The following is a 22,107-nucleotide window of genomic DNA, read 5'->3' as shown; positions in this document are numbered from 1 at the left end:
CAATTCAACATCATAGTTGTTGAAGTTCCGTAGCCATAACAATGAGAAAACAAAAGCTCTCGATCATTGTAATACAGTGTCATAGTATTATTACACAACATCAAAGTTCTTATATCACAACTTCGACAACAATACTATGGTGAATTGTATCACTCCCCCTTAGTCAATACTTTCGTCTCAACATAAGAACCACTCCCCCTTACATAATGACCCGTAAAACACGTAAATCATATGTATTTGTAGTGTGAACTACATATTAATTCTCCCCTTTTTTGTCAATAAAATTGGCAAAGGTACGAAAACGGGATCCTAATGAAATTTCCACGAAGACGCTTCAAGACCAAAGAAAAGTACATATCAACTTATTTAGATGCAATCATAAAGCCGAAGTTAAATGCATTCATCAAGGAGTTTATAAAGATACAAGATAACCCCTAAATAATTCCACAGCCGCACTTATATGGAAATTAAGCGCAAGTTCGAAAGAACTCTCCCCCATTTGATGTCATTCCCGAAATAACAACAAGAGCGACCTTACTTTTACAAGAAAAGAAGGATTTTATTGGACACCAAAAACCATAATGAAATGATTTTCTATATCCAAAATTCTCAATTAAACTAACCACAAGTAAACCCATGATTAATTTAATCGGAATACTCAATCAAATTAAACACAAGAGTGATCAATTTAATTGAACATGCTCGACATAAGAGAACTTACGGAGCTACGACTATGTTAACCATAAAGGAATGATCAACTCAATCGTTTTATGCTCAACACAAGAAATCCTTATGGAGCATTGCAGTATACACATAAAATATGGATCAGGGAAAGATCAATACTGCGGCATATACAAGGATTCATTCTATTTTCCATCACTATTTGCATAATGACATACAATAAACGTAATCCTTGTAAACAAAAGATTTTAACCTATCTTTCATCAATAAATGACATAATAGGCTTAACTTTTGGTTGCCACGTTTCGGACATGAGCAGCTAGCTAGGGAGATTTTTTGTCTCTTTATTTTCTTTTCAAAACCAAATCCTGGAAACAAGTTTTATTTCTTCTCTTACCTTGTTATTTCACCATTTTTCTTCCCCACATTCTACTGATTTTCAAGACAAACCTCAAACAAAAAGAAAGGTTATTGGTTTTCAAGTGCAAATTCTAGATCAACCCACACTCCAAATTTAGCTGAATTTGGGTTCTACAAAGGTAGGGGTTTCTTTCGATTCTTTCAAATGATGTTTTCTTCATTCTCCTTATACTGCACATGATTAATTCTTCTGCGATTATGACGATTAATACGAATCATAAATGGGTATTTTATATGCTTGTAATTTCTAAATTTTAATTAATTTTGTTGATGAATTTATTTCAAATTTTTCATGCTTTTGATGAGTTAGCACAACATGAAAGTTTGGCTTGAAGTTTTGCATTCGATGTGATTAATCTCTGCTACATGTTTGAAAATGCTTTCCAGTTTTCCTTAAAGATTACATGGGTCTGCAGTCAATTAAGTTTTGATTATTATTTTCAATTTGTGAAGTTTAGTTTTCCAAAATCGCCCATTACCTGTTTGAGAAAATGACCCAATGAATTTACTCTTTTATTTTAATTTAATGCATGTTAATCTTTGTACAAATCTGATTTTGGAAAGACAAAAAAATGTTTGGTAGACAGCTGGGTATTGTTTCCCATAATAAATTTAAGTATTTTTTAAATTTCTAAACTTACCCTGACCTATTTGCTAAAATGCTTCAATGAGCTATGTTTTGGAAACATTGAATGCAAACTGAATTCTTAACAGATTTATTTTGTTTTCTTATTTTATGTTAGTCAGGGGTAAATGAGTTACAATCAAACGTCGCTTAAGTTTTAACCTTTGTCCTCATTGCTTCTGTACATATTCCCACTCCTCTTAATCTTTGTTTTATGATTAAATTGCACCCCAAATGAAACTTAATTTACTTGGTTGACTACTTAGTCTTGCAAACTGTTTTTAAATGAGTTAGTGCTACCCTTTTGGTCATCTATGAAATCCCACTTCATGTCCTTATTTGAATTCCATTAATCCTACAGATGTCCTGTTATTTGATTTTCGAGATGTTCCACTCAAGTTTACAAATTGTGATAGTGAATTGGAATTTTTGTATTTGTTGCTTGATTACAGCTCTTGTTATGACATTTGCACGACCTTGTATTTTCTAGTTGGATTGAGTTTCTCTTCTATAAGTTTGATGCATGAATTTCCTTATTGATTTCCAGAAAGTATGACCTTGCTGCTTATAACTTGCATAAATGAGATTTCTGTTCACAGTTAAGCTTTTGGTTTTTGTAGTTGTCTTCCTATCCTGGAATGTACTTGTGAATGTTACAATTAATCGTGTACGCAAAGATAGAAAGCAAGACGACTCTACTTTAGAAATGTCAGGCCCATGGGGGCCCCCCACTTACGAGTGGCAACCCGGAAGACTGTTAGCTGTAACGGTAGCTGGTATCTGACTACCCTGACATCGGCGCTGGCCAAAACAATAGTAGAGTCACTTAAGTCGATAGACAACTCTTTAATTTCGTTATGAATTTCAATTGTGGAAAGCTTTTGTACATTATTTTTAGCTGCTGCTCATGTCCATTTCTTTATATTTCGTGCAAGTACGTCATAATACTTGTGGTGTATTTTTAACGCTATGAAAGTTAGTATTTTGTTAAGCTTATGATGATATCATATATCACGGGGCTGCTGGTGTGGCTTGCTTTACAAATATCCATGTCTATTTTTCTTGTCGTTCTTTTTGGATACTACCTTGTTTTTGATGTGTATAGTGGCTATTTATTTTGCAATGAAATGATATGTTTGGATTAAGTTTGTAAAGTTTAAGGTATGTTTAGATTCGGTGTATATAGAACCTCTTTTGGAACTTACAATTCTTGGAACGTTAATGTATTAGCATGCTTCAATATATGCAAGTTAATTTCTTTTTTTGGATTTGTTTTCTTCTCATGTATGTTTGGCTTGTCTCCCTACTGTTAAAAGAGGTGTACAAGCGTCCATTAACTTTGCCCAAGTCTATGAGGAGACTGCTTAATATGTTTTCTCTTTACGTATTTTCCTTCCCATTTTTGGTTTGAAATTAAGTAATACTAGTGGTGAGATTTTTGTTAGGATTTCATTTTTATCAATTTGAATTCACGTTGCAAGCCACCTTATATGTACTACTGAATTATGTTTGAACTTCCAGTCGTGCATTTTCACATTTTCACCATTATTTGAGTAACATCGTGAGTGCCTGTTTAAAATAAATGGACCCATTTGGACACGTCCTGTTTTAAACTTTTCGAACTAAATCTCTGCTTGTATACTCATTTCCACATTTGCTAGAAATGCCAATGGCCTTTTTGAGCTTTCTAACCCCTGGACCTAACTAGACTAGTCCAGAAATGCTATCTTTCTTAAGATTTAAAAACTTGACAAGACTTCTTTGTGCTTGATTTTTCTTTACTGTTTCATTTTTATTTTCGAGTGACGTACCGGAAGTTTGGCTCTGCTAGTCGGGTTGAAAATCAACCCGTTAGAGGGTAAATTTGTTGGTCCGTTACAGTTTGGTATCAGAGCCCATGTTCCGATTTACCGGGACAGTGTTTGGTTTTCTTGTTTGATTAAGTCATTTGTTTTTGTCATTTTGTTTTGGAGATTTTGGGAAAGCCACAAACCGTGATATACATATCATTCTCTGTGTTAGTAATGAACATTACTAACAATTATAAATCTGACGCATGTTCTGTTTTGAAGATATCGTCGTGCTGTGAGAAATTTTTAGCCTCAAGCTTCATCCATAGGATTCCCAAGCTCCGTACGTAAGGAAGAAAAAGTTCTAAGTGGAAGAGCTGCGCGCCTTAAGAACCTTTGGAACAACTGGTAAGTTCAATGTTGACTACAGCAAGTGAAGTTAGAGACCGTAGGCAGTCGAATACTGATATAAACTTGAAGGAATTCAAGAAAATTGTCTGAAATGACTGAATATCTAGTGAGACGGAGGATTCTCTCAAACCAGAGAAGTGGTTGATTGGTATTGATAAGGAGTTCGATACCATGAAAGTACCAGAGGAGAAGAGGTTTTGGCTTGCATTGAGGTAGGGGTTTTCTTCTAAATTTAAATTTTCTTTACAAATCCTTTCTGCCCTATTTTGATTTGAGTGTATGCTTTTCTCTCTTCTATTTGTTGTTAATGTCTTTTATCTCCATGTCCTGGTAAATTTCAGATTACCTCCGGGTTTAAAAATTTCTGGTCAGTGTGTAATTTTTGAACGATATAAGCAATTTTGTGAAGGCTAAATGGATTTGCGGTAATTTAAGTTCAGTTTCCATTATAAATTTAAATGAAAGTTGAACTGATTTTCTTTTAAACTAGCCATGCATTTTATGTTTGCTAAAATTACCCAATGAGCTGCTTCTTCAAAATGCGGTTTGAGTTCATGAACAGATTGATCAATATTGCAAGATTTAAACTTCAATTTGACGTTGGTCAGCAGTAAATTTTTACAACCAAAATGTCACTTTTAAACTTAGCATTTGTCTTTGTTACCTGTCCTGTATACAATTGAAAGTTTTTTATGAACGTCTTTGTTTTATGATGTCTTAGTATTATTGAGAAACTGAAGCTTAGTTGGTTACCTAACTCTTCATTTTACTGTATCCCTTGTTTTACTTACCCCTTACTAGTACTTGTGCCGAAAGAAATATTGGCTTACAAATGGAGTTTCATTCTTGTTTTTGATGTTTTATGAATGCATTTAGTTAGCAGCTGGCCAACCCCTATCCTAATGTTTTCTTTCTGTAAGAAAATTATTAATATGTATTGAATCTTAAACGTCAGTTCATTGACTTCCAACTGATTCTCATTTTCTTTCCCTTTGGTACAAAGTTTACACAAATGATTTTCAACTAACTCGATTACTGATTACTAGCGGTGTCACTAACTTAACCCACTCTCATTAAATGCTTTGTTATATCTATTTTACCGTTTATAAGCCATGCCCTTCTCAAATGCAACTGTTGGTTCTTATCCAATGAGCCGAATGGCCGTTATAGTCATTGTCAATGGTCGACAGTAGTGGGATTTTTTTTTATGGTGTGGATTTTCTGACGAGTTGGCTAAGGTTCAGCAAGAAATGACAGCGATCATGTGACCATTTATGACTAACCAAGTCAGCTTGTTATATTTTTACGGTAAAGCATACAAAATGTCACCACTCCTTATGCAACTTGTGCTTCACAGAGATTGTCATGATACATGGAATTTCTTCGTCAACCATTTAGAGCGACCTCTTGTTCATGTCCAAGTATTAGGGAGTTTCCGGCTAGCTATGGGTATCGAGCTAGATTTGATTATTGCTTACCATCCTCAGAAATAGTCAAGAATGGACTTCTCAAAATTATGAAGACATGTTGTAGGCACACGTACGACTCCAAGGACAGTTGGTGGATGCTCTCGAAGAAAATCACATAACCAAGCTTCGAAGACGCGACGTTGACCCTTATCACGTGATTAGGTGACAAGATTTGCAATCGCGCAAGATTGTGACTTATGATCAAAAGTCAGTACTCGTAATCAACTAAATCAAGTCATTCAGGTTAAAACCATTTAGATGACGAAAGAAGCGTGGCAGCATCACTCTCTAGAAGAAGCTTAAAGGAAGCTGGAGTTTGACAGGAGGGACAAGCAACCAGGCTACTAGAAGGTAAACCTAAATCTAATCTTATGTTTAATTTTGAATTTGGGGACCAAATTCCTTTTTTTGGTGGTAATGATGTAGCGTCCCTAAAAATTTCTCGTGGGCCTTAAACCCGAACTCAACTCATTTGAGTGGGAAGCTAGAGTTTTGTAGTGCGCGCGTGATCAAAATGTCGGGTGCGTATAGCAGCAGAGAGTGCCCTATACCAAGTTTGGGTGTTCTTAGCTAAATGGTTGTCCCCTTAGTGAAATTAATGTGCCTAATTAGTAGGTGTTGTAGAAAGCTTTAGAAAATAATTGAGCATGCTTGACACGTTTCGGACATGAGCAGCTAGCTAGGGAGATTTTTTGTCTCTTTATTTTCTTTTCAAAATTAAATCCTGGAAACAAGTCTTATTTCTTCTCTTACCTTGTTATTTCACCATTTTTCTTCCCCACATTCTACTGATTTTCAAGACAAACCTCAAACAAAAAGAAACGTTATTGATTTTCAAGTGCAAATTCTAGCTCAACCCACACTCCAAATTTAGCTGAATTTGGGTTCTACAAAGGTAGGGGTTTCTTTCGATTCTTTCAAATGATGTTTTCTTCATTCTCCTTATACTGCACATGATTAATTCTTCTGCGATTATGAAGATTAATACGAATCAGAAATGGGTATTTTATATGCTTGTAATTTCTAAATTTTAATTAATTTTGTTGATGAATTTATTCCAAATTTTTCATGCTTTTGATGAGTTAGCACAACATGAAAGTTTGGCTTGAAGTTTTGCATTCGATGTGATTAATCTCTGCAACATGTTTGAAAATGCTTTCCAGTTTTTCTTAAAGATTACATGGGTCTGCAGTCAATTAAGTTTTGATTATTATTTTCAATTTGTGAAGTTTAGTTTTCCAAAATCGCCCATTACCTGTTTGAGAAAATGACCCAATGAATTTACTCTTTTATTTTAATTTAATGCATGTTAATCTTTGTACAAAATCTGATTTTGGAAAGACAAAAAAATGTTTGGTAGACAGCTGGGTATTGTTTCCCATAATAAATTTAAGGATTTTTTAAATTTCTAAACTTACCCTGACCTATTTGCTAAAATGCTTCAATGAGCTATGTTTTCGAAACATTGAATGCAAACTGAATTCTTAACAGATTTATTTTGTTTTCTTATTTTATGTTAGTCAGGGGTAAATGAGTTACAATCAAACGTCGCTTAAGTTTTAACCTTTGTCCTCATTGCTTCTGTACATATTCCCACTCCTCTTAATCTTTGTTTTATGATTAAATTGCACCCCAAATGAAACTTAATTTACTTGGTTGACTACTTAGTCTTGCAAACTGTTTTTAAATGAGTTAGTGCTACCCTTTTGGTCATCTATGAAATCCCACTTCATGTCCTTATTTGAATTCCATTAATCCTACAGATGTCCTGTTATTTGATTTTCGAGATGTTCCACTCAAGTTTACAAATTGTGATAGTGAATTGGAATTTTTGTATTTGTTGCTTGATTACAGCTCTTGTTATGACATTTGCACGACCTTGTATTTTCTAGTTGGATTGAGTTTCTCTTCTATAAGTTTGATGCATGAATTTCCCTATTGATTTCCAGAAAGTATGACCTTGCTGCTTATAACTTGCATATGAGATTTCTGTTCACAGTTAAGCTTTTGGTTTTTGTAGTTGTCTTCCTATCCTGGAATGTACTTGTGAATGTTACAATTAATCATTTACGCAAAGATAGAAAGCAAGACGACTCTACTTTAGAAATGTCAGGCCCATTGGGGCCCCCCACTTACGAGTGGCAACCCGGAAGACTGTTAGCTGTAACGGTAGCTGGTATCTGACTACCCTGACATCGGCGCTGGCCAAAACAATAGTAGAGTCACTTAAGTCGATCGACAACTCTTTAATTTCGTTATGAATTTCAATTGTGGAAAGCTTTTGTACATTATTTTTAGCTGCTGCTCATGTCCATTTCTTTATATTTCGTGCAAGTATGTCATTTTTGTAACCCCTACTGGGGATTGCTCACCCCGTTTTGTTTTGTCCCCCCCACAGAGTACGAGAGGAGCTTGCAACAGTAAGCCGGGAAGAGCTTACGACAGACTTTTAACGCTATGAAAGTTAGTATTTTGTCAAGCTTATGATGATATCGTATATCAGGGGCTGCCGGTGTGGTTTCTTTACAAATATCCATGTCTATTTTTCTTGTCGTTCTTTTTGGATACTACCATGTTTTTGATGTGTATAGTGACTATTTATTTTGCAACGAAATGATATGTTTGGATTAAGTTTGTAAAGTTTAAGGTCTGTTTAGATTCGGTGTATATAGAACCTCTTTTGGAACTTACAATTCTTAGAACGTTAATGTATTAGCATGCTTCAATATGCAAGTTAATTTCTTTTTTTGGACTTGTTTTCTTCTCATGTATGCTTGGCTTGTCTCCATACTGTAAATCACGTTGCAAGCCAAGTTATATGTACTACTGAATTATGTTTGAACTTCCAGTCGTGCATTTTCACATTTTCGCCATTATTTGAGTAACATCGTGAGTGCCTGTTTAAATGTTTAAAATAAATGGACCCATTTGGACACGTCCTGTTTTAAACTTTTCGAACTAAATCTCTGCATGTATACTCATTTCCACATTTGCTAGAAATGCCAATGGCATTTTTGAGCTTTCTAACCCCTAGACCTAACTAGACTAGTCCAGAAATGCTATCTTTCTTAAGATTTAAAAACTTGACAAGACTTCTTTGTGCTTGATTTTTCTTTATTGTTTCATTTTTATTTTCTGAGTGACGTACCGGAAGTTTGGCCCTGCTAGTCGGGTTGATTTTCAACCCGAAAATTTGTTGGTCCGTTACACAAACACACATAACACATTGCAATATATAAAATCATAAAGATTAATACCGCAAAAATAATCTTCCAAACCAAACTTTAGAATTTAAACAAATAAATCTAAAAACATGAAGATGAAAACGTTGGACATAGCTATGTGTACTCACAATAATGGTTATTCCAACTCTAGTTATTCTTCTAAATAAAACACGAAAATATAAGATTTACTGGACATTAAGATTTTTGAAAAATTCCTTGTCGTCCCCAAACTCCTTGTCGTCAACAGCCATTGGAACATATGGTTCATGGAGGAAGGAGTCAATACCAATAAACCTTCTTGGCTGATGATGTCGAACCAGGGCCTTCTGAATTTCCAATGATCTTAAAACACAAGCCTTTATTTGCTGAATCTCTTTTCTTGCCAGTTTCAACTCTTCAAGAACATCAGAAAACTTCTGAGAGTTTGAGAGAACAACTCTTGGCTTCCTCACATTCCTTCTTTTTCTTTTTAAAGTTGGAGGAAATTGAGATTTCTCTTTTTCTTTAGTGATTCATGGCTTAACAATCATATTGACATCTTTTCCATCAGAAGAAATGATGCTTGGAGTTTCCATGAAAGAACGGTTTTGTGAGAGGAATTCACAATCAAAACTCAACAAGCAGTCTTAAGATATAAAGAGTATCAGGGAAGAAAAAAGAATGTAGGGTTTCGAAACCTTTATATAGGTTCGTACACGTTCAACTCACAACCCTATAAAGAGTAGAATTGTCGATAATAACCCTCTTCTATTGGCAAACAGGTCATTTTCAATATCAACAGTGATATGAAGGAATTCCAAAAACCAAGCAACACAAAGCTAGAAAACAAAACAAAAACTATATAATAATTTTTTATTATTATTTTTATTTTAAAGCCTGAGGTGTGCAAGATCTTGTCTCTTTTGAATAGGCGCATGAGACAAGATGCACATTACAACACAATCAAGTTGTGCTGTGGTGAACAACAATTTTTCCACCATGACCCTTTTGGTTGGAATTCATGGATCCCTGTCTTTCTCTATGTTTAGACCATGTTTTCTTCTCTAATGGCCTAGTTCTATCTTTGGAAAATAATCTCTTCGAGGAAGATAAGATCTTACATACCTCAGATGTTTTCTCTGCAAGTTTAAGCTTGCTGGCTAGATGATCTGCTCTTCGTTGAAGCTTGTTGACATATCTCATCTTGTGTTTGTACTTGAAACACTTTGAAAACTCATGTCCCTTGAGAGAACAATAGGAGCATGTCAACGCAAAAGATGATTCAGGCGCCTTTGAAACGCAAGCTGCTAGGCACAAGGTAGATCCTGAAACATTAAACGAAGGGTTTCGAACAAAGGGTTCAACTGATTCTTCCATCTTGATTGGGCTCTCTTCTAAAAGATTATCAAGATTGATGTATGTATTGCTACAATTATCAAAATTAATATTTAACATAGAAGAGCAACACTTGATTTTTTGTCTTTATCAGAATCATAATTGGCAGACATGTCATCAAGTGTCGCAGCAAGACCTTTGTTCCCAGTGTATTTTCTACGATTTGGGCACTCGTTTGCAAAATGACCAAATCCTTTACACTTAAAGCACTGAGGCATATCCTCGTCATCAGTTTCATCTGTGTCCCTGTTTTTAGGAAGAATACGATTATGAGGTTTGACTGATGCTTTAGGCTTATCTATGGAGAATCGTTTACTTCTGTTCAACAAAAGATCTCTAAACTGTCTTGTGATCATAGAGACTGATTTGTCAAGATCTTCATATGATAAATCCGTCTCAGAGTGATCATCTTCAGAGATATACACATTTTTACTGTTGTCAAGTAATTTTGTGTCTTTCAGTGCTTTGAATGAAACATCCTTTGATTTAAACGAATGTTCGTGATCAAGATCTTGAGCTTCCCAACCAGCGTATTTCTGGAGAGGTTATCAATGTTATTTCCCTCAACGATGGCATGCTTCTTAGAATCGTACCTAGATGGCAGCGATCTGAGAATTTTCATCACAATGTCCTTTTCAGGAATAATCTTACCCAATGCAAAAGATGCATTAACAATTTCAGACACTTTGTGATTAAACTCATCAAATGAATCTTCACATGCCATACGAAGGTTTTCCCAATCGGAATTAAGGTTTTGAATCCTAGCTTCCTTTTCACTGGTATCCCACTGTTGATGGTGGTTTTTCGAATAGGGGGGCTAAAATTCTAAAACCCTGTATTTAATGCCCTGACGCCCTGCAAGGGTATAAAGCCATTTAAGAAGTGATGAGTGCAAAAAACCTCTTTACTCATTGAGCAATTCAATATGTATGGAAATCATTCAGAATGGTGCAACAATCCTGAATATTCTATGAATTTTCCTAGTAGCATTATCCATTTAATGCATTGTGTGCCTTGTATTTTCCTACGCTATGTTCCGCAGGAGAACCCTCAATGTTGGCATGACATGACGATAATGTTCACTCTCAGCAGAGTAGCATGAATCTCCTGAAGTGTCAGTATTGAAGTATGCATGAAAGTTTTCACACAGGTTACATCGTTCTCTGACAAAGAGATCTTCGTATCGACGCGCTTTTAAGAAGGTAGCTCGATCGAACTCGTTTAAATTCCTCAAAGGAAAATCTAGATTGTTAATATCAGTCTCAGAAACAATCACGGCCACACAATTTTGCCGCATGTTTTAGCAAACCCAGACCACTCCTGGCAGAACTAGGTAATCACCGCATTGACCGCCGGTGAGCCTACTAATGTCCCAACCAATCAGACTTTATTTAAACACATTCCAGCGTTGTCAAACGCCAACCTTAAAAAGGGTGATCACGTTGTTAAAAGAAGCTCGAACGAGCTAGACTGTCCAAAACAGTCTCAGAAGCATCACGAACGTCCAACTTTGCCAGACTGGTTGGACGGCTTGGATCCTCCTACGAACGGTTAAGTAAGTGCTAACATGATCATTGGCGGGCCCACTAGTTCCCTAGTCGATCAACTTGCATGCGGCAAACCTATAGAGTGCTCAATCGCTTACCCAAACATGGGCGTTCACGTTGCGTAAAATAGCTCAAACGAACTGAGACCGGCAAAGACGGTCTCAAAACACATCACGTTCGTCCAACTTATCCGGCCTAGTTTGACGGCTTAGATCGCATCTTGAGCGATCAAAGAAGTGCGCGCGTGTCCACTGGCAGCCCAGCTTTTCCCCTACTCGATCGGTTTTCCCACGACAAGACCATAGAGCAATAAAACGTTTGCTCAAACTATGGTAGGTGTGATGCTTCTAAACCCTAATTGTGGGTCGCGGAAGTACACTAGCGTCTTAAATCGATCACGACCGTCCAACTTATCCAGCCTATTTGGATGGCTTAGATCGCGTTTTGGACCATCAGGAAGGTGCACACGAGTTCACCGCCGGCCCAAATCCATCCATGTTCGATCGACTTACCTGTTGGAGGTCAATGAGGCATCAATTGCTCGATCGAACTAAAGTAACCGCAACCGACCAAAACCCTAATTTTCACTTTGCGGTAGTCGCAAATTGATCGTGGCCACTCATCTTCGCCGGCCGAATCGAGTGTCCTAGATCCAATTTTGATGGACCAAGAGCTGTATACATGCACGCCGGCGGCTCGACTCTATGCATGCCCAATCGGTCTGTTCAAATTAGCACCTAGTGCTTGGATTAGACCAGCCAAAGTAGGGGTGTGCGTAAACCCTAAATCGAACAAACGAAGTTATGCAACTGCCGCAAATCAATCGCGTTCGTCGATCTTTGCTAGATTGGTCGAACGACTCAGATTGGATTCCAGATGGCCAATAGGGTGACACTGTGATCACCGGCGACCCTTCTTCCGTGAGGAGCAATCGGCCAAGCCACAGCTTGCTCATGTGGCCTCCCGGCAATCACCCAAAAGTGGTCATTCACGCTACTTCAACAACAGTCATTAACTGCCGCAAATCATCTCAATCACTCAATTTGGCTAGCCAATTTAAGCGGTCCAGATCTAAATTGGATCGACTGATAGGATTTTAGAATGGCCACCAGTCGCCACTCTCCTATAGGGACTGACCGGCCACTCCTTGGGATGCGTGCGTAGCTCCTACCAACTTCTTGAAAGATATCGGCCACGCTCCTTTTAAGACGCTCAATCCGTGACTGTTTCGATCGAGCTCAAAAATAGTGATGCTTCTAGCACATCGAATATTTCAGCTGCTTATTCGAAAGTGATGCTTTATACACATCGATTATAAGCAATTGATTTTACGAATAACTTATCATTTTATCCTAAAAGCACTATGTGTTGACTTTAGCGGCAAGTCACACGACTTGGCCCACTTACTCGAGACATCACACATGTCGCAAAATGGGGGATATTTACTGGGGTATTATTCTGCCGGTTTACAGCGTGCTGCGTGCAACGCGCTCATTACAAGAACGTGTCAGGAAAAGATGAACGGTTAAACACGATGAAAGAAGTGGGTGAAGCAGTGACCACGTGATGATCACCATCTCCTACACAACCCCACTACTCCATCACTTAACCTTCTCCACTTCCTACGAGATCAAGGGTGCGCTCAAATGACTTGTATAAATAGGTTTTCAACCTATTTCGACAACAAGAAAACAAGTGTTATTAACACAGTATCCAGAAAACACCAAGAACTGATAGCTTACATTCTGCAAGCCAGATCCACATTCTGATACAATTCATAAAACAGACACACCTTCATAATTCAACATTTTGATCTCAAACACCTTCTTCGCTTGCCTCCCTAAGATCAACCCCTTCTTCTTCACTTTGTGACAGAATTGAATCTGGAACGGCCATTTCTTGGTTTAAGCCAGAGTCTTACAGATTGATCTCTCGAATCTAAAAGTACTTCCGTGCAGTGCATTGTTTAGGGTTTGAATTCGTTTCTCATCAACACACCCAAATTTACCAAAAACAGCAGAACCAGTTTTTACCCTCAAAAAATTGGCGACCACAGTGGGAGATTGATCTCTCGGTTGCAAAATCAGTTTCTTAATATTCATTCCAGTTTTCTCAATTTCAAAAGGGTAGATCTTAGATTCAATTCAATCATTAAATTCAATTTAGGTTCAACAACCAATTTCAATTCCGGTGTTCCATTCACTAAGAAGCTTCACAAAAATGCTTTTTCAAGCAATGCTACTAGATATACCTTGGATAGTTGAGCACCGGTAAATCTCCCAGATGAAAGGACCAAAAAGCCGTGTGGAGACACAAGACGCGACTACTACTTAGAAGAACGCAACAACTTCTCTCGAGATCCGGATGGAGCAATCACCTTTTCTGCAACACCACAAGTGTTGTATGGAGCAAGCCAAAAATGCTTCAAAGGGTCCACACCCAGAAAGACGAAGTGAAGATTCGCGTAGCCGTTGTTTCAGTATGGAGATGGTCGACAACAAATTCAAAACACCAGTGAAGTCCTGGGAAGACACCTGCAGAGGTCACAAAAGAAAAGGTCTATCTCTATTCCACCACTACTACCAATTTAAGATCAGGAGTATCCGTTATCACTTCATCAACAAAACGTGTAGATCCAGAATATGGTGTAATTCTGAGAATTCGTACATCTACAATAACAAAGGAAGCTTGACACATCTTCAAATCATCAAAAAGGGTTCTCCTATTATGTCAACCCGGATAGGAGCGAGCCCGGGACATCTTCAGGTCTACTGGAGCCGACACCTCAAAAGAGCAGCCTCAAGAAAATAGCGATGCCCGCGTCATCATGTTGAGAAAGAATCCGCAGTTTGGGCGAATCACTCTGTTAGGAAGAATGTTTCAGCGAAACAACGAACATCCAAATGATCAAGAGAAAACCCATCGAGATACAACATCCTGCGCGTCCAAAATCACCTACTTCAACTCCAGTACCACATGCACGACTGCCACAATGATAAAACAACATCCAAGATATTCCATATCTGTCTCGACGGCAACAACATCTATGAGGGACGCTTTCAGAATTTCGTCTCCCGTAGAAGAAGTAGTTGCGTCACCAAAGGAGGTTGCGCCTGGGACTTAAGAGGTACACACAGACTCTCCATGTCAAGATCTTCATCATATTTGCAGAACCTATTAGTTAAGTCATTCGAATGAGGGGACTTCCCTACTCCTAAAAGACACGATCCAAAGATGACAAAGGCAAAGGAGCGTCACTGGAGACTGCTTAGCACTACCCATCTCAAAGATGATGAATTTGGAGAGACGTAAGCCCGTTGTCATTATGATTCCAAGATACCCAAAGACGTAGACGTATTCGAGGGAGCAGATGTATTGTTTAAAGACCAGCGATATGCCTGGATGTCTATGAAACGCAACGTAGACGCAAAGATGGCCTCATGATCAACAACTCGTACTATCCTCATCAACATTGGTTTCAACTCCAACTCTCTCCCAAATTATTTCTTCAGAGACCCAGCGTGACAACATCTATCAAGTTGAAAGCTCATATATGAAGACTGCCAAGTTCGTGCAAGTAGCTACCATGCCTCTCCCTGCCAGTCTCTTCTGGTCATAGCTGCTGTCAAGAATCGTTGTTGCTCGCCAGAGCTTCACCATATCAACAACCACTACAGACAGAGGTAATCCGAACTTCTGCATATTTTACTTTCCCATGGAGAAGTAATAGAGTCACCAGTACGGAGGCGAGATGGTGATATCTTTATTATGATAAACCCATCGACCATACAAGATAGAGCCATGTAACTCACGCTTGGGGACTGAGACTCAACATGAAATTCCTTCACCGTCAGTCAAGGATTTCTTCAACACAAGAGAGACGGTCAATCAAGAAGCATGTAATTTGCAAGGGAAAATCAAACTGAAGGAGAAGCCGCTTCAACGCCCTCTCCAGAAGAAGCTGCTTCAACGCACGCTCTTTCTTGAAGCTGCTTCAATGCTCTCTCCATAAGAAGCCGCTTAAACGCTCTCTCCTGAAGTCGCTTCAACGCTCTCTCCAGAAGAAGCCGCTTCAACGCTCTCTCCATAAGAAGGCACTTCAACGCTCTCTCCTGAAGCCGCTTCAACGCTCTCTCCAGAAGAAGCCGCTTCAACGCAAGCTCCAGAAGCCGCTTCAACGCACGATCCAGAAGCCGCTTCAACGCACTCTCTCCTGAAGCCGCTTCAACGCTCTCTCCAGAAGAATCCACTTCAACGCTCTCTCTCGAAGCTGCTTCACTACTCTCCCCCGAAGCCGCTTCAGCGCTCTCTTCAGAGGCTGAAGAACTCCAACACCTTACCAGCAAATGCAATGGAAATACGTCTTTCAAGAGAAAAGAAGCTCGGGATAATTACACCTGGGAACTGCCAGGATGCCTTCACATCCCTCAACCGGTTTATTTCTAATATCAGCATCATCACTGTTGAAGTTTTACGAGCCGCAGAAAATTCTCAGCATGAAGACGTACATGTGCATTAAAGACTCCAAAAGTACAAATCGAAGATGGTTTCACATATCCAGCCACGCCATCGAATATGAAGTGTAACTGGGGATTTCTAATCGCATCCCATTCCATACAACCATCCAAGATTCAAAAGATGGTTCAAAGGATATCGCTTAGAACGAAGTTCTTGAAGACTTGATAGCAGCACGTCGGCAACAAAACGCCTATCATCTCGTTTACTTTACTCAAAGACTCTGGAAGATTTTTCCGATACAAGCATTCCAAGCATTTCACCATCGCAATCAGAAGAGCAAGAATGAGCCAGGGTCAGAATGAACGCAATTCCATTCCAGTCAACGTTCAAGAGTTTAAAAAAAATTGTTGAGACTCAGCAGTCCGTACTCCAAGCAACTTAAGTCAAGGCCTCTCGCAATCGAGCGCAATGGAGTTTAGAAAATTTCGAAATCTACCTGAAGGCAATTGACGTATGATAGGAGGACGATCATTCTAAGCCTTGATACTTCGTTAAGCGTATCTTGCTCAAAGACCTAGCTGGCCTCTATCCTGGTAACATCTGTCTACCTTGTCTCATAAGTTCTATATTTAACCGTCACCATCCATTGCTTACTACGCAACAATGTCATTGTTACGTGCTAAGCAGGGGACTTAATGTTGATGGTGGTTTTTCGAATAGGGATAAAATTGTAAAACCCTGTATTTAATGCGCTGACGCCCTGCAAGGGTATAAATCCATTTAAGAAGTGATGAGTGCAAAAAACCTCTTCACTCATTGAGCAATTCAATATGTATAGAATTCATTCAGAATGGTGCAACAATTCCGAATATTCTATGAATTTTCCTAGTAACATTATCCATTTAATACATTGTGTGCCTTGTATTTTCCTACGCTATGTTCCGCAGGAGAACCCCCAATGTTGGCATGACATTGTAGATGGGGAAAAAAGATTTGCTGGTTTTTAAGGAATTGAGGAGACGACCGTACGGAGGAGACTCTCGAACCGAGAGAAATGTTAAACCTCACATAGATGCACCGCTGCAAAGGGGGTGCTTTAGATTCGAGAGATCAATTTGTAGTACTCCGGCCTAAATCAAGACAATGACCGTTCCGGAGTAAATTAGGTCACAAGAGAGGATGGGTTGATCTGTAGGAGGGAAGCTGAGAAATGTGTGGAATCAATAGTAATCAAAGATTGTGGGTGTGTGAATTCTAAATATGATAATCTCTGAATGATTGAAATTGCTTAATTGGGAGTAGTTACTCAATTGATGAGTTGATGATCTCGTGTTGTCAATGAGACGTGAGATTGATGATACTGATGATGATTCAATCATGATTCAGAGACTTATTTATATTGCTAGAATTGTAGACACCATGACTCCATGAAGTGTGACAGTTGATGGAATCAAGGAGTGGGGAAGTGGATACCGTGTTTGAAACCAGTTGCTCAACATGTGGAGACTTGGTCGATTTTCCACCCACTACCTCGTGAATTCCTTCAACTGATTGCACGACTTGCTCACATTCCATCGTGTGTTTGAACACACGTGTCGTAGACCGCCAGACAAAAACCCTAAGTGATATCCCCCCAAGTGACACGATTGACATCTCGTGGTTTGTTAGTAAATTGATGACTTCGTGGTTTGATGGGACGATGAGTTCATGTAGTCGTTGAGTTGAACATGATGTCCTGAAACTCGTGAATTGAACATGTCATGAGACAGAGGTATAGTTCTTACGATGAAGTGAGCAAGTATTGCTCATTCGATGGATCGTTGAATATTGATTCTTGAACCAATATTCCTTGGTTTGAACAAATATTTATCATCTGAGCAAGTGTTGCTCATGTGATGAATTGTTGAATATTTGGTCGTCTGAGCATGTGTTTGCTCGTCTGATGGATTATTGGCAGCGTACCAAAAATATTAATTAGAATACTGGTCGTTGAACCGAGCATAATTAATAAAATTAATGACCATGAGGCTGTCGTAAAATTATTAAGGTTGGAATCTGGAATGATGATCCTTGGATTCAGAAACCCTAATTTGATCAATTGATGATCAATTCATGGTTCGTCAGAATTTCAACCATGGGAAGAAGGAGGGAGCGATTACATGGGACCGTGGATCAACCATGTAGTGTCCATATGCTCACGTGAGCAAATACGAAGAACTCCTGAACAGTTGACGATTTGTTGGTGGAAGAATGATTAAATGCTGGCTTAATCATTTATTCAAAAATGATCGTCCGAGCCTTAGGTGAGAAAACCTAATTAATTATGACAAGGTGAGGGACCGACCATGGAGTCATGAAACTGGCCCTGGGTTGTCCCGTGACCGCCTGACGATCACTTCATGAAAATCCAAAGTGTTTGGGAAAGTTTTGGACCTAATACGAGCAATTGTGCAAATTAGGTCAAAACTTGTGAAAATTGATGAGACCGGCTTCCGTGAGCCAAAGAGCCAATCTTGGTCGGTCAAGATAGCGTGCTCGTGTCCCCAAGGCGTCCGCATCTCAATCCTGAGAATTTTGATATTTTCTGGCGTGCAATTGAGCATCCATTCGAGAAAATATGCCAAAATTAGGGTTTCGACGAAACTGAGGAAAACACCATGAGATGATGAAAAATAATTATAAAATAAGGAATGAGGAGGCGTGGGACCGCTGTGGTCAAGGCATGGTCGGTCGGTCGTGACCACGGTCTCGTGGTGCCTTTTCCTTAATTTTATAATATTTTGATGATTTTATGAAAAATTCGTGAATTTTGAGAAATTTGATGAATTTTGAGAGTTTCCATGAATTGAAGGAGTTTTCATGAGTTCAAGGAAGCAAAAAATATTAAAATAATAAAACAAGGGCGCGTGGGACCGTGGAAGGCATGGCCGGCCGGCTAGGGCCCGATCCCACGAGTTTCCCTAATTTTATAATGATTTTATGAAAAATTCATGAATTTTGAGAAATTTGATGAAATTTGGGAGTTTCCATGAATTGAAGGAGTTTTCATGATTTCAAGGAAGCAAAAAATATTAAAATAATAAAACAAGGGCGTGTGGGACCGTGGAAGGCATAGCCGGCCGGCTAGGGCCCGGTCCCACGAGTTTCCTTATTTTTTAATATTTTTAAGTATTTTGATGATTTGAGGGAATTTTTATTAATTTGAGAGAAATATCATGAAATCAAGGAATTTGATGAATTCAAGGAAAACTAATAATAATAAAATAATAAAAACAAAGGGGCGTGTGGTACCGGCTAGGGCATGGCCGGCCGGCCAAGGCCCAGTCCCACAAGTTTTCATAATTTATTTTATTTTATTATTATTTGATGATTTGTGCAAAAATACCATGAAATCAAGGAGTTTTCATGAAATTAGAGAAATAATAATAATAATAATAATAATAATAATAATAACAGGTGAGGAGAGAGAGGCTCTGGGCGATTTTCAGGCGATTGAAAGCCTGCAGATTCAGTCTCGGTTTTCTTCAGGATTTTCACCGAATCCTACTCCTTCTTCCTCTATCAAATCGTCCTGTTATTTCCCTGGCATATGAAGCTCTACGCAAATCTGAAGTTTTTCTCAATCTAGGGCATAATAATAATAATAATAATAATAATAATAATAATAAGGAAGGGTGTAGGGCCGGTTAGGACCAAGGCATGGCCGGTTGGCCAATGGTCACGCCCCACACTCCTTTTCTTAATTTTATATTATTTTTTATGGATTTATGGAAGTACCATGAAACCGAGGAGTTTCCTCGAGATGAAAGAAATTTGATAAAATGAGAGAATTTTCATCAAATCATGAAAATAATAAAAATGCAGTAAAAATATAAAACTGGCGTGGGATTGACCACGACACGGTCGTTTTGTCGTGTGTCTGTGCTCCCAGCACCCTGGTCAATATTTTTAATTATTTATTATCTTCTTCTTCTCTATTTTGCATTGGTTTATCGTTTCGTTGTATTTTTGAAATACTCGTTCGTGCGGTGACTGTTAGTGTATCATCGTTGAATACACCTTCACCATTTGAATCGGGGCTTAGTTAGAGGTAGCTCAGACGCCCGGTTATTGATTATTTATTACTAATTGTGGAATCCAGTGGACAATAATTCACAAAACTGAGTGATAAAATGTTTATTATTAATTCATAGGATCAGCTGAGGATTCGACTACGCATTCAGAATAATAAAGTGAGCATTACCATTCCATGGGATTGTTGATTCGACCATAGAATCAGAGTAATTAAGATTTATCTATTACCATTTATGAGACCAGTTGTGGATTCGATCATGAAATCAGAGTAGTGAGATAATATAGTTATTGTTATTCTATGAGATCAAGTCGTGGATTCGATCATAGAATCAGAATAATTTTTATTGCCATTCCAAGGGACCAGTCGCGGATTCGACCATGGAATAAGAGCAATTAGGAATAATTAACTTTGTGGCTCTATACTAGCAGAGCAAGTTGTCTAGGAGCATTAATCATCCCGATATGAGCTTGTCGGTAAGTCATATCCTTTATATAGTCAGGGTAAACTCGTTGTTTGTTCCTGAAGACGTTATCGCTCTATACTAGCAGAGCAAGCTGTCTAGGAGCCGTCCATCATGTGATGCTATATAAAAATAATCACTGAAAGTATTCAGTATTCCTGAGATATTCCGTTGTCCGGTCGTCAGATTACATATCCACATGTACTTTGAGAGAAAGTACTCTCCGTTGAGAACTCGATGAGAGAGCCGTGTCTCAATACTCACGTCTGATTGCTGAATCAGAGCTTCGTATAATTATGAGTTTACAACTTTAGCCTTTATCGAAAATCCACCATCTACAGACATGTAGATTAATGTTCACTCTCAGCAGAGTAGCATGAATCTCCCAAAGTGTTAGTATTGAAGTCTTCATGAAAGTACTCACACAGGCTGCATCGTTCTCTGACAAAGAGATCTTCGTATCGACGCGCTTTTAAGAAGGTAGCTCGATCGAACTCGTTTAAATTCCTCAAAGAAAAATCTAAACTGTTAATATCAGTCTCAAAAACAATCACGGCCACACAATTTGGCCGCATGTTTTAGCAAACCCAGACCAGTCCTGGAAGAACTAGGTAATCACCGCATTGACCGCCGGTGGGCCTACTAGTGTCCCAACCAATCACTTTATTTAAACACATTCCAGCGTTTTCAAACGCCAACCCTAAAAAGGATGATCACACTGTTAAAAGAAGCTTGAACGAGCTATACTGTCCAAAACAGTCTCAGAAGCATCACGAACGTCCAACTTTGCCATCCTGGTTGGACGGCTTGGATCCTCCTACGAACGGTTAAGGAAGTGCTAACATGATCATTGGCGGGCCCACTAGTGCCTTAGTCGATCGACTTCCATGCGGAAAACCTATACAGTGCTCAATCTCTTACCCAAACATGAGCGTTCACGATGCGTAAAATAGCTCAAACGAATTGAGACCGGCAAAGACGGTCTCAAAACACACCACGTCCGTCCAACTTAGCCGACCTAGTTGGATGGCTTAGATCGCATCTTGAGCGATCAAAGAAGCTGTAGTGAACTCACTACAAATTGGATTATCAGGAACAACTTTCATCTCTATGGATTGAGATAATTGGGAATAGATTGAAGGGATTAGAGGATTAGGAGAAGAACTAGACGAATTAGGGAAATAAGAAGAATACATTGATAGACAAGAAGTTGCAGAAGCAATTAGGGAAGAAGATAAAGTTCTCACATTATTCATTAGCTACTCACGGTTACAGGTCTTCTGGCTAATATAGCCGGATCACTACTCTCAACATAGAATACCTAAACTACCCTCCAGATAATAATAAACTACCACATATATCCTATCCAGGTACATGAAAAATACCCACTCCTCCAAATCATCCTTGTCCTCAAGGATGAAAGATAAGAACTCAGCTCGGCTAAGGAGAGGCATTGTTGTTGCGGCTGCATCGTACAACTAGTAGCAAACGTGAACGTGATGCTGACAGACTTCAAAGAAAAACTCACAACCCATTGATCTTTTCAAGTGAACAGTAGGGCCCAAGCCTGGTC

The 22,107-nt window shown here is 38.7% G+C and overlaps 2 long non-coding RNA genes across 3 annotated transcripts; both read left to right on the top strand.

Moving 5' to 3' along the window:
* Nucleotides 1-1,000: 1,000 nt before the first annotated feature.
* On the top strand, nt 1,001-2,963 carry LOC113299305. The gene is made up of 2 exons (XR_003334783.1): nt 1,001-1,220; nt 2,347-2,963. It is a non-coding gene; the product is annotated as an uncharacterized LOC113299305 (long non-coding RNA).
* A 2,807-nt stretch (nt 2,964-5,770) lies between these two features.
* LOC113299306 lies at nt 5,771-8,148 on the top strand. Of its 2 annotated transcripts, XR_003334784.1 has the most exons (3): nt 5,771-6,291; nt 7,417-7,626; nt 7,795-8,148. It is a non-coding gene; the product is annotated as an uncharacterized LOC113299306 (long non-coding RNA). The 2 variants fall into 2 exon arrangements; XR_003334785.1 differs by lacking the exon at nt 7,417-7,626 and having other exon boundaries at nt 5,790-6,291.
* The last annotated feature ends 13,959 nt before the right edge of the window (nt 8,149-22,107 follow it).

The sequence above is a fragment of the Papaver somniferum genome, chromosome 7 (assembly GCF_003573695.1).
Source record: "Papaver somniferum cultivar HN1 chromosome 7, ASM357369v1, whole genome shotgun sequence".
NCBI lineage: Eukaryota > Viridiplantae > Streptophyta > Magnoliopsida > Ranunculales > Papaveraceae > Papaver > Papaver somniferum.
The sequence above is the reverse complement of the archived record's forward strand: the minus strand, read 5'-3'. Positions and strand labels throughout refer to the sequence as shown.